Source organism: Dermacentor albipictus, chromosome 1, assembly GCF_038994185.2.
Source record: "Dermacentor albipictus isolate Rhodes 1998 colony chromosome 1, USDA_Dalb.pri_finalv2, whole genome shotgun sequence".
NCBI classification, from domain to species: Eukaryota; Metazoa; Arthropoda; class Arachnida; order Ixodida; family Ixodidae; genus Dermacentor; species Dermacentor albipictus.
The window spans coordinates 214,909,661-214,928,504 of NC_091821.1; the positions used below are offsets into that span (position 1 = coordinate 214,909,661).

The window sequence follows — 18,844 nt, forward strand, 5'->3', positions numbered from 1 at the left end:
TTTTTTTCGATGCCATTTAATTCAATAATAAATTGCATCTATCTAATATTTAACTACTGCTCTGAATACCATGCTATCAATGAATAATTTGTAGAAAATTGAAAGAAACTTAAAACTGTTTATGTCTTCAGCCATTTACTTTTTGTCCGTTCATTTTTTCCCGACTGATAGCAGCCCGAGAAAAATGAAAAAAAAAAAATATCCCGCGACTAACCGTCCGCGCGCATCAAAAAGCAGCGCACTCCAACACGCTCCGCAGGAGTTTGTGAGCGCGTACTTTTTCCACGACGCATCAAGCACCAGTTAGCGGACGCACTCTTTAGTGTTCCTGTATATGCTCCCGCAGCGGGAGCATATACAGGAACACTAGCTCTCTTAACACCAAGGCGCCGCGCTGTGGCGGGAAGGGCGCGCTAGATAAAGTGCCAGCTCTGCCACTAACTGTATCAGCCCGTTTGGCAAGCACATGTCAACCCGTACGTACCAGCTTGGGATTGTGCATGCGCAAGGCGCACTGTGCTCGCTTTGGATAAAGCTTAACCAGCACCCTGCGTCTTTTGTTGTTGTTCTTATCATCGGTCGGAACCGGCGCCGACTCCAGGAACATTGCTGCCGCCGCGTAGCAACTTTCCGCAGCGGGAACGGTGCCGGCCGCGTAGATACGCTTGCCGTTGCGTTGTTTCCGAAAACAGATCTGCGTCGGAAGGAGAGCAGAAGAAGCCGTAGCTGAAGGCCGTCAAAAGGACACATCACCTATCGGCAATGCGGGCTAATGCCACATTTTCGGGAGCAATGCGCACGGCGTTAAAAAAAAAAAGAAAGAAAGAGGCGACGCCATGCTGGGCTGTGCAAGCAGCGCTTGAGCAACGGCTCCCACTAGTGATCTTAGGCTGGGATTGCATATATATAGATATTCTACGTGGCGTTGTACGGACGGGATAGCGCGTAATTGTCAATCTGTTTTCAGTAGAGGCGGCGACTGTATACTGCCGCCGCACGGGAGGGATGGAAAGCCTACTGCAGCCGCGTATCGGCGCCTTAGCGAATAGTCTTCGTCTAAAGACGTCATGTACGCGCCATGAAGCGCGCGCTCATTTGCATTTGCGTAAGTACGATGCGTAAGCGACGCGCCATTATTTAGGACACTCTGGTGGCGCCTCCAAGACACCAAGAAAAAGCGAGGGGACACCAAAGCAGGAACCTGGACCGTTCAGCTGTTCGCCATGCGAACAAAGCCCCGGTACGCTTTGGCCTCCTTGGCCTTTGGCCACGCTCGTTCCAGATTTTCGATTCCCCCGTTGCACTTTGCGTGCTGCCTTGATTCTCCCGCACCACCCGCTTTGCTACAATCTCAGGTGCTCTTCTGAGGCCGTTGTCTGGCAGCGCTACATCTATTTTTGCATGCCGCATGCTCCCCAGCGAGCATAGCGAAGGAACTCCATAGGCGTATTAGCGCCTTAGGTAAAGGGCGTATACCTCAACACGAAACCCGATCAAGGCACGGATACGTGACTGTGGCGTGCATCGCCTCTCTAACGTGCGGTGGCTCTGCAGACAGACTATTGTGAAGAGGGCCTACGCCGCACTACGGCTCACATTTGACGGACCACAATGAAATCACAAACTGGCCTTTTTTGTGAGGGATGCATGACGAGGGCTTTTTCGAACTGACGCGTCCACATCTCAAGCAGTACTGCGCGCAGTTTCTCGCTACTCCGTGAATTAACGCGGAGACGTTAAGACGCTACTCCAAGCATTAATGTGCCTTTCATACTCGGGAATTAGGAACTCGGGAACTCATACTCAGGAACGTCCCTTTCATACTCAGTAATTAGTCGTAGTACCATGCACGATTTGGTCAACACCATTTCCACACTCCATGAAGACGGCACTACCAAGCAACCGGCGCCATACAACGCGACAGCAAGCTGTCGACTCACCCCAAATACAGTGTTGGTAGGCATTAGCCGGGAGTTGATGTCCGCGCCGCCGTCGTATTTCGTCTCGGTGAAGTCTACCAAAGCGATCTCATAGACGAGTGTTGCGTTCGGCGGGATGCGAGGGAGGCACCCCTGGGCTCCGAATCCATGCATCATTGACGTGACATTCTTCGCCCCGTCGCATGCTCTGTACAGCGGTCTGCAGCCCCAGTACTCCTAGTTCTTTCGGACTGCGTTGCGGAGAAAACAAGCCTCTTTAGGCAGTATGTTGAAGCATTTTACTCGATTTTGTTTTTATCATTTGATAAGTGCCTTTATGCGTAGCGAAAGTGCTGTATTGTGTTGCAGTACAAAATACTATATATTTCACGGCGAAAACACTAAATGCTCATTTGTGCGTTGAAAAAAAATTTGTAGCAGTCGGAATTGCACCTGCATACTGCACAATATTAGTATCGTCAAGGGAAACCGATGCAAGTGAACAAGAACAGTTACTCTATAAAAAAAATTTTAAAAATGCAAAAGCAAATTATATTTTAAGCCAATCCAAGGATTGAGGGAAGGGCAATTTGAGTACTTCGCACGAGATAACTATATGCTGGTTAAACGGTTGCCATTCTCTGGCGATGAAACAGCATGCGCATGGCGGCCGGGAGTAAGATCCATTGGCAACATTCTCTCTCGTGCGTCTTCGCAATGGGCGAACAGGAACAGCCATCAACGTCCTGCAGTGTGCCCACACGAGGGATGACGCTAGTTTCCATGGTGCAGCGGAGACAATTAAGCGCCAGTTCACTTCTACAGACCATGGCCGCTCTCCTGCGCGCCCACTGGAAGGCATCGTTACCGTCTGGTCTGGTACACTCACTTGCAGCGGTGGGGAGTGTTTCGCATCCACGTTGAATCTATCCGCTCGGTCCAGCTTTATTTCACATAGGCATTGCAGCGTGTCGGGTGACAACGGGCCCTGACCCTGGTTGTGTTATCTGCGGTAAAAGGCATGCCAATCGACACAGTTATGTACAAGATGAGGGCCACATTCTTGATGAGAAAAGCGACTGACTGAGAATTGGGACTGCATGGTGTGCTACCATCTACTGGCAGGCTCTGTTGCTGCAAGGTGTCCTTTGTGTCTTCTGCTCCCTTACATCGAGTTATACGAATGGTGAACAAGAAAGATCGCGCACAGCTACCACGGGGGGATGTGCCTGAGGAACGTAGTAGCAAAGGCCGTTTGAAATGCCGCACTTTTCGTCGCACCGGAAGTGCAGTTTCCGTCGCACGCGAGGGAAATCGAAATCGCACTCGTCGCAGATGGTCTGCAACGCGTTACCTCTAAGTTGGTTGGTCGAACGTCGCATCCATCGCAGCGATTGGTGCGATCTCGGGACGGCAACACCACGAAGGGGAGAAAACCGCTGCGGAGAACTGTTTCGTTGTTTGTTTATGGTGGGAAATGTCTGTTGTTCAACAAGTCCAGAATACTTCAACTTCTTGTGGAGCCTTGCATTGCAGAATCTGGTACACACGTACATCAGCACCGCGAAACGCCAATAGGGAGGAAAAGAAAATGAAGATTTCATTTGCTCATTTCCATGCGTTCGTTAGCACACTGAGTAGCAAATGAAATGCATTTTCACATTGTCTTCCGGTGTGGCGAGTATAACTTTGCGAGCATTTCAGCTCATGCACACGGTCTGCTTGTTGCCAATGCTACGAGCTGTGTTTCCTGCATGACGAAGATTTCTAGGTGCGTGCGAATACCGGGGCGCTATAACGTAAAACTATTCCAAACTTTTCTATTCGAATTCTGAAATCAGCACTCCGCGATCGGTCAAAAATTTTTTAACCCCCCCCTCCCCCCCTTCACCTGTCTGTCACGCGACGTCATTAAAACCGCTATAGCTCTCCATCTGATATGACGTGTACACACTGATTATGCATAATTTGACCGAACAAAAGAAAAATAGTTATTTCTGGTTCGACGCCTTTTCGCCATTAGCCCTAGGCTATTGGTCAAAAGTTTTAGGGCTGCAGACACTTCACCTGCCTGTCACGCGACGTCACAATATCGCGAAAACGCACCGCCTCAAAGTGACGTGTACGTGTTAAAAATGCATTAATATGCCGAACAAAACTGAGTTTTCTTCTTAATAGCCGCAGGCTGCTCCGTTCCGAAAGGAATAAAAGATGGCTGTCGCCGATCACTCAGGCACTGGCTATAGACTCGAACCTGCCGGAGAGCAAGGGTTTATTTGAGTATAATAAAAATTCTTGCGTGGCTGTGTAACGCTTTCGAGCACTTTCGGCGCGTTTACGATCTCATTCTGCCAACCCTTCGTTGCTGAGGATCCGTTTTAGCGTCATTCTTCAGCTTCTGTTGCATGCCGCCGTTATTTTCGACCAACCACCGCAAGCTAAGAGAAAGCGCACAAATCGCAGATGCTGGCACCACCGTCTTCATCCAGTTATCGACTTTCAGTGCAGTGGCTCGGCCCTGTCGAATCCCTCTCCAGTTGAGCGTGCTTCTCCGCTCTTGCCAGCGAATTAGATAAGACAAGCCGCTCAGTGTAGGCGATGTTATTCGTTTTTCAAGCCAACAAAAGTGACCTGCTATGAACGAGGACAGCGTTTGATTGGTATCTTCAGACAACCCTGCGAGTGACCGCCCGATGCTAGCGTCGGCGGTTATGCAAAGTTGACGTCAGGAGATTGGAATAAAAACATATTGGAACAGTCTTGCGTTATGGGGCCCGCAGTTTCTCATACCTAACGGAATACGAGTCGAATACCACAAGGCAGTTGAAATGAATATCGAATACCTTTTGAATAGTTGGCGAATAATACACAGCTTCCTTACTGTTATTATCGAACATTTTTGAACGTACTGCTAATTTCAACATTGCATTAATTATGTTGCAGTGAAACGTCTTCGTATTTAATCTGATAAGAGCACATACTAGGTGCTGTATCTATACGTTGCACCGCACAGTACTCACTACAGAATTAGGTCTAAACAAATTTCTATTGCGAGTCGTCGTAGTTCGGCCGCAAAAGACTGGCTTCTAGAGCGACGAAGCATGCTCTAGTACATTATGTCAACTGTGGATGGAATGAAAGTTATCGCGTGTTTACTTCAATTTTATGTTTCATGATGCACGGTCGACAAAGAGAAGTATTCGAAAACGATTGGATATATCCAGATTTTAGACTATAGGCTACTAACACATTCGCATTGTCTCCAAATTTCAGCAGGCTGCGACGTCTGGCTCTTCAGAAAGGTGCGCCTATACTCCACATCACAAGTTGGCTGCAGCACTGCCGAAGGTGCGGGGCGTGCCCAGGTAGTATCCTTGCGCAGCGGTATTCAAGTCTTCGTTTAGCTGCACCAATTTTTTAAGAGATTGTCTATGCCAGATAGCGCAATTCTAACCCTTGATCTACATTACTCGCTGAGGCGGCCATTACCTCTACGAAAAATCAAAATCTTAAGTTGAATAATTATCGTATATGATTACGCTAATTATCATATTAATTCCTTACTCTACGCCACATATCTTAATCTACGAATTATAGCCGCTCAGTTCGCACGGCGTATTTACTTGAAAAAAAATTTGTGGACCGCACCACTTCCGAGATATTTATTTTCAAGGTGTCTGTCGAAATGCATGCGGTCCCAGTTATTTTTGTGCTTGAATGCATTAAACAGTCGTTTCTTAAAAAATGTAACCGGAACACCAGTGCACTTCGTCGGAAACTTAATATCTCGGAACTGGTGCTGCCCGGATAATTTTTTCCAAGTGGATACGCCGTGCGAACTCAGTTGCTATAATTCGTAGATTGAAATGTGTGGCGTAAAGTGACTAATTGAAAGGTTAACTAACGTAATTACGTTAATTTCTCAATTGAATATTTTGATTTCTCGCAGGCGTAATGGCCGCCTCATCGAGTAATTTAGATCAAGGTTTAGACTTGTGCTATCTACCATAGGCAATCTTTAAAAATTTTGGTGCAGCTAAAGAAAAAAAAAGACTGCATATAGTTCCGGGCATAGCTGGCTGAATATTGGCTACACTAGAGAGTCATTTTTACTCGCTACATAATATGGTACAGCGGTACGTGACATGTTAGGTCATTTGTGCGTGCACGTCCTATACTGGAATTAGTTCGGCAGTTACGCCTGTAATCGTAACAGCCACCCTATAACCGTGGCGACATAGCAGTGCCCATGCAGCGCCGACCACCCGCTCCGATCCGAATTCACGCTTGTTACTGCTATCCGCCCTGTCAGCGAGAAACAAGGGCCAAAATTCGTCATTGCTGTAAGTCTCATTTCAAGCTGACGTCAAATCATTCGGTATGTTTTCTCGTAATTATTGAGATCGGTCTCTTGTTTTCACGCTGCTAGGAGTATACAGACGTGGCACCCAGCCGTAAAACTTGTCTGATTTCTAGTTATCAGATGGCACCACAGGATTAGCATTGATGATGCATTGACGATGCGGAACGCTATAAAAGCCTAATGATTCACTGCATCATTAAATACCTGACATGGTTGCTTAGTGGCTATGGTGTTAGGCTGCTAAGCGCGAGGTCGCGGGATTGAATTCCGGCCACGGCGGCCAGATTTCGATGGGGATGAAATGCGAAAACACCCGTGTACTTAGATTTAGGTGCACGTTAAAGAACCCTAGGTGGTCGAACATTCCGGAGTCCCAGACTATACGGCGTGCCTCATAATCAGAAAGTGGTTTTGGCACGTAAAACCCCACAATTTTTCATCATTACTACCCCGCTCTAGCATGGTACGTGATGACGGTAGCCAGCAAACGCCAAGTGTAGACGGCCAACAGACACTGTGGCGCGGATGAACATTTGTAAGGGCATTCGCGCGTGCTACTTGCTAAGGAGGCTGCAAGGTAACAGCAGGGAAAGCGTACAGGTAAAGCCGAAGCCCTGCTGTCGCATGCATATAAACGCAGCTTATCGTTACGGTGTCAAAACATTTTTTTGCGCCGATCCACTAACCATGCAACATGTAACATACCTTTAAGGGTTAACTGCTGGGCTAGTTGGTGATCTTTCATACTGAAAAGAGTTTGCGCCAAAATACAACACACACAAGAAAGACGACGACACCACGGGCGCTTGGAACATGTATGGCAAGCAGACGCTGAGCAGACGACGCGGCGCGGATGAGGACATCTCGCGGGGCATGCGGCCTTGCTATTGGCTAAGAATTCTTGTAGCTTCCACCGTGCTGCAACCAGATTGAGAGATGGAGCAAAAGTGGCATTGGATGGTGCGTAGGCGCTTACGCGTTTAAGCGTTTCAAGCCCCAATGACAGCACCGCGGCAAAAAGCCACCAAAGGCGTTTTGTGCAAGCAGACGCTGTGCGCAAGGCGCTCAACTTTCTAATGACACCAATGGTATAACGGCCCAATACGACCGTTTCTACGACAGTAAGCCAGCCGATCAGCTTTCCTGGTTCTGCACAGTCGTGTGTCGGCCTTTATTGTATACCCGCGCGCATGAGCCGCACGCATTTGAAAGAACGCGGGGCCTGAGCAGTGCTACCACCACGGTGGCTGCGGCTACCTGCTACAGCCATCAACGAACGAAGTTGTTAGATCGTGCATATTACTCAGTACGATATCAATGGATGCATTACTCAGCCCCTCTCCGTTTATTCCATCCTCTTTTTCTGCTTTTTCGGCGGCTCCTAGCACGCGCCTTCTATTGACGTTGCGGTAGGCAGCGATGCCTTATATAACATATCCCCTCTTAAAAAAGAAAAAGAGACGGTTGTCCATTACTTCCTAACGTAGTCTGCAGCTTATTCGGTGCCTTCTTGCTGCGGGCGCTTCTCACGCGCGCTTCACATCCTGGCAAATTAAACGAAGCTTGTTGCGTGCGCCCTGCAGCAGGTGGTTCAGGGTACAGGGGTGCGTTATCTGTGCTTGATGTGCCAGGTTATGACGGATGATTTACAGCCGCCATAGCTGAATGATCGGATGCCAATGACCAGTTCACAACAGCAGTGGTAGCGAATTTCAGTCTGCTGATAGCTTCACGACGAACGAGCGCTAATTTGAATTTGAGTAAACGGAGAGGGACTGAGTATAATGTCTCCATTGATATCGTACTGAGTAATATGCACGATATAACAGAAGTCAGCTAATTTATCGCACTGAACCCACCTTTTTCATGACACCGCCGTCTTCAGTCAGGTCTTCCATCTCGGTTGCGGATATATGGACAGGCGTTCGGGCGGGTGGCTCCGACGGCTCTTTGCTGAGCTCCGTGCACGTCTCGCGACTTTTTTTCGAAGGCACGATCGAACGCCGAAAGCGTGCACGAGACGGCGCGGGCTCGAGCCAGCACAAGCCTCCTTAATGATGATGATCACTTCAAAAATGGCACGTTCCAAAGAGGTTAAAGAAACACTGCTGGGGTGGAGGGAGCGCTCGTCAAGTGAAGCCGCCGCGTGGCCATCTTACGAGGGGGCGGGGGGGAGGGGGGGGGGGGTGGCAAAAGCACGCCGGTCACCGCAGCTTGTGTGTTTCGGATCGTCTTGTCGTGCCGTACGCGCTGCTCTGCGGATCTGAAAATGTACTAGCGATCTCGCGCGTTTCTAGGAAAGTTGACGTACGAGCAGTTGACATGTTCGTGTTATCCTTCTCATTTAAATAAGGTTGCCGATTAGCACTGCCTTGCTCTAAGATAAAGAAAAATTTTGCATTTCAGGCTGAAAGGAAACGGCCGCCACCGAAGTTCCGAGACCCTCTATTCAATGAAGATAATAAAGCACCGGCAACACCTGATGATAATGAAGTTAATAATGAATACTGATGCTTGTTGCATGTACTGCTATTTCCCATGCTACGTTTTCAGTTTCTCATTGCTTTTTCTTCTGACAGCTTTCATGATTGATCAATTTATACACTGCATTAACGAAGGCGAATAAACGCTCATTTTTCCGCGACTTTTTTTTTTTGCATTTTGCGGCAGCTGCATACACATGCCGATAAAATTTTTAAAATGCCCCCGTACTCGGATACCTGCGATGCGGAGACTTCCAATATGGCTCGCCTCATCGCCCACTGCGTTGCATTAGAACATTGAAACCTCTTAAGCATTTAAAAACCGCTGAGAATGTTGGCGAGAGCGCTGCGAAGCTCTTGGCAGGCCGCTTCTTGCCCTCCGTAAGATGGCCGCCGCCGGCTTCACTCGAGCCTATAGGCCAGTATAGGCGAATTCCACTCCAGCAGTCTTCTTTAACCTCCTTAGTACGCATAGAGGTAAATCTGACGCTGCTGCGCTGTGGTAGGCATGGGAATGTCGGTATATTGTGACTTCGGATTTGCATCGTTCTCGAATATAGCCAGGACACCTTGAAAACGCGCCTGGCAAGCACCGTTCTATCTGTCACAATGATTCATTTTCTACTAGAACAGCACGTAAAAAGCTGTTTTAGCTTTATTATTACGCAAAAACATGTATTGTTTAACTATGAGAACTTGTTATGGCATGTACAATTATATGATACGTAAAAAGTACGAGCGGGTCGCTAAAGTTGGAGCACAGACGACAAGATTCGCGCTCGCTTTGAAACGGTTTGTCGTCTGTTCTTCTTTTCTTCAACTGGTAATGCATTGTAGGTGAGTAAAGATGTAATATCCATGAATGGAAACATTTCATGAAGATTTTACTTTAAGAACCCGTTATTTGTGTAGCCATATCCACGTTTTAGACGAAGCCTCTTACAACACCAGCTAACACAAGCCTAGCAGGCACATATACCGTCATCCCCATGATGGCACAGCGCCCCTTAATAAACTCCCATAGATGGTGGCGCCAGATTTCCCTCTAGGTGTTATAGTGAGAAATTTTATGTTAGTACGTACCCACAGCTACGGAGGAAGCAATATTGAGAGCAGGTTGGAATAACATATTATTCTTCCACCCTGATTAAAAAGAAGTCTCTCCGCCCACGCTATCACGCCCGCGTATGTTTTGACATAACTAAATCACATACAGAATAAGCGATTGTTTAGTTCAAAGTATAAGGTACAGTATAAGAAGAAACGTAAAGCGCGTGCTGTACAACTAGTAACCTTATTAGTTGTTTTGAACACATATACACATATACACAGGTATTAGGAAAGGGAAAGCGAGGAGCAGGCTGGCAACTGCCACCAGAAGGGGCACAACGCCTGCCTACTTTTCTGAAGGGAGGTGACAGCAACACAGAAATAGAAGATAGAAAGGAAAGAGGAAAAAGGAAAGAGGAAAGGAGAGCAACAGGACACTGCAACAGAACAAATCTAAAGACTAAAGTAGAACTCTGCAGCCGTAATTAAAGTGACGCCGCGTCGAACAGCCTCCACAATTATCAACCACATCCATGGCTAGTTCGCTATGCGGCTAATTGTGTTCTCCACGATGAGACGCCAAGTAAAGCTGCACGTATTCACCGTTTCACCGTTAGTCGGTTCACGATATACACTATAAGGTGTTTGAACCCGCCACCTCCCATCTTCGAAGGAAGAAGCGTTAGGGTACAGTACTGATCACACACAGTAGGGCCGGTCACTGAAGGTCACGCTACTACAGAATGTTCAATGTTCATGCTACAAACGTAAGCCTAAGTTAGTTAGTTCTATAAAGGTTAGTAGGGCGCGATGGGCCTGATCCTTAGACGTGTTCTATATTTTACACCACTGGCCATGGTGCCTCACATGCACCCTCGCACGCCCTCTTCGATCCAAGTTCATGCTTGTTACTTCCTCTCCACTCCAATGGCAAGAACTAAAAGAGGAAACAAGTCATCGCTTAGCCTCATTTCTTGCTGAGGGCAGAACATCAGGTATGATTTGTCGTTGTTATTAAGAGTATCTCCTTGTTTTGACGGTGATAGGCCTGTACAGACGATGCCGATGTGTAAAAGAGATTTGATTTTAACCTAGCAGATCGCACCACAGCCTTAACGGCAAAGAAGCACCTACCAGATATATACACCTTTTGGACTCCGGGGCATAAGTCCCTTCTAGGAAATGAGGCAGCCGACTCCTCCACCCGAGCTCAGGTTCGCCGGGCTTTCTCACAGGACACGCAAAGGAGCGCGGATAAAGTTGCGAAACAGTACAACGATATTGTGAAACACGACAGGCTAGACAGAAGAACTTGTCCACCACTTCACCCTAGCCTAACTAGGGAAGAGGGAGTAACCCTCAACTAAGGAAGAGGCAGCAACCCTCAGGACATTGCAAACCAAGAGCCACTTCCACGGTATCCTATTGCGCCGAATCTCACCTACTTAGCATTTATACATCTGCACTTACTGCGATGTCCCAGACGTCCTACGCCATAGAGTATGGGGATGTGTAGAAAAGGATTGCACCGTAGACACCCAAGCACTAACCGAAGTGCAGTGGGAGACCAAGCTATCAGATCTGGACCCGAATAGACAGCGCAGCCTGATCGGACAGGCACGGGAGATGGCCCGCGGCTACCTGAAATAACGAGGCCGCCCACTTCAGCAGGGTGCAGACTGCGCTTGCTCAGAATAAAAGTTTATTCCCTCAATCTCTCGTTCCCCGGATCGAGAACGCTACAGTAGAGCTTTCATGTCTGCATGATCCGTCTTTCTAAACTTGGATGCAGTCGCAGTCCAAGTATGCGACAGTGTTTTCGACTTTGTGACTGGCAACTTGGATTTACACGGGATTCCTGCAGGCACGGAAGGGAAGGCGTCTGGAAGGTACTTTGTTTACGTGTGTATGTTCAACTTGCTTAATTCACTATTCTTTTTTATTGGTTTATGACACGTTTGGTTCGACGTCTACCTTCTCTAAAGGCTTTTTTAAAAATTTGTTCTCACATTTGAGGTTTTCGTAGGTGCGTGTATCTCTTAGCAAATAAATAAATAAATAAATAAGTAGCTTCTCACCGTCATGTGTTCACTCATCCCATGCCGTAGGAATAGCGCGTACACAGGTATGATATATTGTGACGTACATAAAGAAATATAAATACACAAAAGGAATACCGAGAATTGCGCAAACCTTTGCGACACTCAGGATTTCAGAAGTTGGCGTTAGTGAACGAGCCGGGAAAAGTTCGAGATATTCCTTACTCTTTCAAAGAAATTTAAACGCACCACTTGACTTCAGTCAACCAAGAAAACAGGTTGGCTTCAGGAAGGAATACTCTACAATGGATCACATCAATGCCATCAATCAGGTAATCCAGAAATATGCAGAGTACGATCAACCTCTCTATATGGCTTTCATAGAATATGAAAAGGCATTTGATTCAGTAGATATACCATCATTCATAGAGGCATTACGTAATCAAAGAGGTACAGGAGGCTTACGTGAATATCTTGGAAAGTATCTACAAAGATTCCACAGCTACCTTGATACTCAAGAAAAGTAGAAAGATGCCTATAAAGAAAGGGGTCAGGCAAGGAAACACAATCTCTCCAATGCTATTCACTACAAGCTTGGAAGAAGTATTCAAGCTGTTAAACTGGAAAGGCTTAGGAGTGAGGATCAACGGCGAATATCTCAACAACCTTTGGTTTGCAGATGACGTTGTCCTGTTCAGCAACACTGGGAGCGAGGTACAACAAAATATTGAGGACCTTAACAAATAAAGTGTAAGAGTTGGGTTGAAGAACAATATGCAGAAGACAAAGGTAATGATCAATAGCCTGGCAAGGAAACAAGAGTTCAGGATCGCCAGTCAACCTCCAGAGCTTGTGAAGCGGTCCGTTTACCTAGGTCAAATATTCATACGGGACCCTTATCATGCGAAGGAAATTTACAGAAGAATACAAATGCATACGGAATACGCCATAGTGCATACGGCATAGTGCATACGGCATAGTGCATACGGCAGACATTGTCAGATCCTGACTAGAAGCTTACGACTATCATTGAAAAGAAAGGTGTACAATCAATGCATTCTACCAGTGCTAACATATGAGGCAGAAACTTGGAGGTTGACAACGAAGCTCGAGGACAAGTTAAGGACCACGCAAAGAGCGATGGAACGAAGAATGCTAGGCATAACGTTAAGAGACAGGAAGAGAGCGGTGTGGACCAGAGAGGAAACGGGGATAGCCGATATTCTAGTTGAAATTAAGATTTCAAAAATGGAGCTCGGCAGGGCATGTAATGCGTAGGACAGATAACCGGTGGACTCTTATAGTTACAGAATGGGTGCCAAGGGTAGCGTAGTCGAAGACGGCAGAAAATAAGGTGGGGGGATGACATTACTAAATTTGCAGGCGCAAGTTGGAACCACGATTGGCGCGGTACAGGTGTGACTGGAGATAGTAGGGAGAAGACTTTGTCCTGCAGTGGACATAAAATATGATGATGATGATGAATTTTTAAAGTTTTTGAGCTTTATATACAGGTCAACTCTAACTGATACCATATAAAATTTTAAAAGGCACGACCGTGTTCATGACTCCTCTGATTACAATTCTTCCATACCACCTTTCGAAATCTCACCCCTCACCAGATTTGGTCATTTTAAATAGACAAGGGCAGCGTGTGCAGTCGACCGATTCCTTAACAGTACCGATCGACTGGCCTAGACTGGCCAATGGGACGGCGCCTTCTAATGGCGCGAAGCGACCGGATCAGCAAGGGTAGCGTATGCGCACCAAGTTCACTCGAAGCGCAAGTTTCGTCTGCTATAGGCTCTTCCTACCTGCACGGCATAGCGCCTGGCACGATTATTTCGGCGCAAGCTTCCCGGCTTATTGGAGATGGCAGGAGTGTGTGCCCCTGGCTTGTGTTTTTCTCTTTCTCTCTCAAAAAAAAAAACGCGCTGTTCTAGTGCGCATGCATACGCAGCAAAATAGTGAACAAAATGTGCAAAGCTGCAAGCAACTGTATCATACATTTCTTGCGCTCTTTGTTGTTTATCATATATGTTAGCATCGGGTTCACGCGCACTTGCTGTCTCCGATGAGCAGGGAAGCTCCCACTGAGTTAATCGCGACAGGCCGGGCATAGAGGGCGGCGTCATGCCTGCGGGAAGAGCCTAGCAGACGAAACTTGCGCTTCAAGTGATCTTCGCGCGCATGCGCTACTCTTACTGATCTCGTCGCTTCTCGCCGTTAGAAAGCGCTGGCCGGCCGTCGTCTCGTGTGCGTAGTACGTGCTGCTGCCATGGGAAGACCGAAGAAAGTCCGGACACCCGAAGAAGCGGCTTACCAGAAAGAGCGCCGTAAAGCCAAGCGAGAAGCGATGCGTCGCCGCCGAGCTGATCCGGAACACCGCGCCGAAGCTGCGACTGAGAAGAGGGCGACGCCAAGTCGAGGATACCGAATTTCAGTCCAGGGAACGCGAAAGTCGGCGCCTGAACGCTCGACGTCGCCGAGAAAGCAATCCGGGCCTGCGACTGCTCGAAAGCTTCCAGCGTCAAGCCCGCCAAGACAACTTGGCGAAACCTAGCATAAACTCGCAAAACCTACAAACAACTTAGGCAAGCCTACCACAAGTTCGAAAAACCTAGAAACGACTTAGCCAAGCCTACCAACAACTTGGCAAAACCTGGCATAACCTCGCAAAACCGACAAACAACTTAGGCAAACCACGTAAAAGCTAGGTGATCACGAGCTCTGCTGTTGACTCCAGCCTTGCACGGCTAGTGCAAACTGCGCAAGTGTTCTTTTTTTTTATTTGTGTAGCACGACACTGTCACGTAGTAGTGACGGTGAAGAAAGCAGCAAAACTGGGAATGACGAAACTAGCGTTTTATTGGGTGAAGTTGTGCCCTCAAACACAGGCTACACTCAAAGAACGGCGATAGCGGCGAACACAGTCGGCGATCGTCGAAAATCTGTTCAGCCGGTCAGGCGCGTCAGCTTTTATACATGAGCCATCGAACGTTCCAGAGTAACCGCTGGTGCCCGCGGGTCTTAATTCCAGAAAGTTCTACACCATTCGAGTCGCGCATACATGCAATCAGATTACACAATGTTCGGCGACAACAGACAGCGGATAGAACCATCGACAACATTCAAGAAACTTCCGATACATGCAGGGGCGTCCTGCGCTGAGCAATAACATTCAAGTTTGTAACATTTGTTAGACGGTGAAAAGCGCTCACCCGTAAAAGATAAACAAGTTCACGTGTCAATACACTGGATGCCGACGCATGGAAAATGTTTCGACACATAGTCATTTTTTGTTTGCCCGCCCCTTCCGCCTTACATAACTATAATGGCACATGTAGCTGGGTCAACTATATATATTTAGAACCAACAATAAAGCAGTTGCGAGTCCGCGCATGTGTTGTGTATTTCTATCCTTCCTTGTATACCTCTTTACTCTACACGCAGTAAAAACAAAAACAAAATATGGGGTTTTACGTGCCAAAACCACTTTCTGATAATGTGGCACGCAGTAGTGGAGGACTCCGGAAATTTCGACGACCTGGGGTTCTTTAACGTGCACCTAAATATAAGTACACGGGTGTTTTCGCATTTCGCCCCCATCAAAATGCGGCCGCCGCGGCCGGGATTCGATCCCGCGACCTCGTGCTCAGCAGCCGCGGTAAAAACAAGAATTCGTAATAATTGGCCCGAATTTCAGTCCTCGAAAATTGCAAACCCGGGCTGGATTTCGCGGCAACGCCCATGCACTGGGAGTCACATAACGCAAGCAGCCCCATCGAGAACAAAGTTTCAATGGCGTTCTGATGACAAACTGGCTCACCACGGATCTCGCGCAGGCTGCGGAATCTACAGAGCGCATGGATATCAATTCCGAAACTTTATGGGTATAAATCTCATAACTTTTGATGTGAAAGCTGCACTAACACTTCCAAAGTACTGCTTTAGATTTTCAATTGCGGAATTTTGTGGGTCTAATGCTGTTATAAACATTTGACGCCAAAAGTGCATTGACTTTTCTAAAGTCTTGCTTGGAACATACAACGGGACAAGCCAAATCAACACACTATAAGACAAGTTGACAAAGTACGCAGCGATGTCCGATGAGACGAAGCGTTGTGGTCGTTCATTTGTGCCGTCATTTCACATAAAAAATATCAAATTTTTTTTCCCCTACGCCAAAGCATCCATGTTAAGACACTAAAGCCTGCCAAAGTAACTACGTTCTTATTTATTTTTCCTACTTTGACTTTTATTCGGGAGGACACATTGAGCGCCTTCAATTTTTTTGGTCTTAGAACCCTACCCACGGGCTGCGAGAGCCCGCCAGAGCGCATACGTTTTTCTCGTGTTGCCCTGACCACCACGCGGAGCACTTCGATGCGTGTTCGGTTTGCTCTGGCCGAGTGGATTTTCGTCTGGCAGAGTTTCAGACGCTTTCTGGCTAGCAGATGAGAAAAAGAAACAATGGTCGCTCGCCGCCATCACTGTGGGTACTCAACGGATTGCACCACGTTCGCTTGAGGGCAACCTCTCCGGAAAGTCGGATACCGAGCAGTATGCGTATAGTTATCTGTGGACCAAACGTCTCACGTTTTTTTTCTATATTCCTTCGGTAGCCACATTAGGTGCGCAATGTAGGCATTCAATTGTGGCCAACATATTTTCCTTGAGTTTTTTTTTAATTCGGGGCCCCCGTGCCACAAAGGGAAAAAAATACATTGTTGCGGCGCAGCGAATTGTTGCATGGTGCAAGTTCGATTTTGTTACTTCTTCCTTTCCTGAAAGTAATGGGCCACGGGACGTTTCATTTGCCGAATTCTCTTATTATATTATTGTGATAGCAAATATATGGACACTCCAAGAGCATTCCTGCAGTCACCGTCGCCCTCATGTTTCGTATAAAGTCCAAGGGCGATAACATCGTTACAGAGCGCCGCATGCTGTATGTGCGAGTGAAAGCGTACGGGAAGGGGGGCTGGAATGGGTGAGCCGACGATGGTGACTCAGTCTTGTGTGCGCAAAGGAGAAAAGCGGTGAGCAAGCTAGTCATCTTCCGTCGCGCGCGATACATCGGGGGGAGTGGATGGAATGAGGGTGGCATCTAGGATTCTGTGAATATGATTGCACAACATGTTTATTTGCTTCGTTTGGCACATTATACACCGTGACTTTTTCTTAGATACGTACATTTATTGGAGACTTATACGCATATTTATATATCTTGTTGGGAGATCTTGTGTATACGTAAGTGAACTTTGTTTCCAGTGACACTTTTTTGCCCTTTATCAAGCTCTATCTTCGCCTTTGTATATCCCATTGCACCTTCGTATTTCTAAGGTACGAGGGCGAGTCAAATGAAAGTGAGCCTATATACCTCGCTCCATAATGGTTCGGTTCATTATCTGCGAGGCATGTGCGTAGAAGAGAGGGATGTCTCATTTACAAAAGTGACACGCAAGTCTGAGGATAAAGGTTCTGTAACACTCTCATACATTCGGTTGAACATGGTTGCGTGACATAGTGGAAACTTCAAAAGTTGAACAGCGTGGTGCCGTGAAGCTTTTGACTGCTGAAGGTATTTCGTAAAAAAGAAATTAGTCGTTATATGACTGCCGCGTACGTTGAACATTGCATTTCATTGGCCACTGTGAAGAGTTCGAGCAAATGTTTCAAAGGAGAGTGTGAAAGTTGCAAAGACGATCCAAGAGGGGACTAAAGCCATCGGGAAATCACCCTTAACAAAATTGCACAAGTTGATAAGGTGATAAGACAAGAAGGGAGGAAAAGCATTGACGAATTGGCAGAGCGTCTGAACATCAGTCACGATTCGGTTCACGCCATAATTCATGAACATCTCTGTCATCGACTTTTGTGTGCGCAATGGATGCCCAAGATTTTGAACCACCGCCAGAAGACGGAGAAGTTCAGCGCTGCCTTGACTGATCTGATCCGGTATCACAATGAGGGCGACTTCTTGTCTGCAATCGTGATCTGGGACGAACCATGGTGCCACTACAACGAGCCTGAAACACAACGGCTAAGCTTACAGGGGAAACATTCGAATTCACCACGCCCCCAATGAAAGCAAAGGCCATCATTTCCGCCGGAAAGGTGTTGTTGACTCTTTTTTTCGATCGTCAGGAACCATTACGGATAGAATTTGCTAAGTCTTGAGAGACTATCAACTGTTTCCGGTACTGTGAAACGCCGGAACGGTTGCGTGTTACAATCTAGAAGAAACGATGTGAAAAATTGACGAATGGGGTCATCTTGTTCCACGACAATGCCCGTCCGCACATCCGTGATGTATTTAATACAGAACTGGCACCGTTCAAGTGGGAAACTCTGCAACATCCGCCACAGAACCCAGACCTGTCGCCTTGCGACATCCACATTTTGGGGCAACCCAAAACAAAACAGCTCAAGGGAACCATATTCCTGTCGGACGATGACGTGAAAGAGACAGTTGCAGATTTTTGAAGTAGCAACACAAGGAATCTTATGAGACCGGAATCACACGACTCCTTCGTCGATGGGACAAATGTCTAAATGCTCATGGAGACTACTTTTAAATAGGGTACCCCGTTTTTCATATATTCGCATTGGCTCACTTTCATTTCACTCGCCCTCGTATATTTTGCAGAACTGCTTTTTATACGTGCTATCTGTTGCGACTATAATTTCGGTGCAATTACTCACGATACACGACCGGTGACAGCTGCTCCTGCGCAATACCATTGGAACAAATGCCAGCGTCATTGATATTTTGCACTGGCCGTTGCATACGTACATGAATATAAACACGGTTCTTGAATGACAAAGTTATATTAACATATTTGTCCTCAACTTGTTCATTTCATGGCCTTTACATTTTTTATATCAGCGGCACGCACTGCTTTGCTGGTTTCGAACTGATATAGTTCTAAAGTTCGTGTAATATTTTCTTTACTTATTACATAGACAAAAACATGAAAGCACTGA

The 18,844-nt window shown here is 47.0% G+C and overlaps 1 long non-coding RNA gene across 1 annotated transcript in view; it reads right to left on the minus strand.

The window, feature by feature from the left end:
- Positions 1-353: 353 nt before the first annotated feature.
- Positions 354-18,844, minus strand: part of LOC139054182 (uncharacterized) — a 92,127-nt gene continuing 73,636 nt past the window's right edge. Inside the window, exons 14-16 of the long non-coding RNA XR_011511060.1 lie at positions 2,809-2,926; positions 1,941-2,170; positions 354-694 (exon numbers count right to left, since the gene is read on the minus strand). This is a non-coding gene — a long non-coding RNA (uncharacterized lncRNA). The remainder of the gene's footprint in view (positions 695-1,940; positions 2,171-2,808; positions 2,927-18,844) is intronic.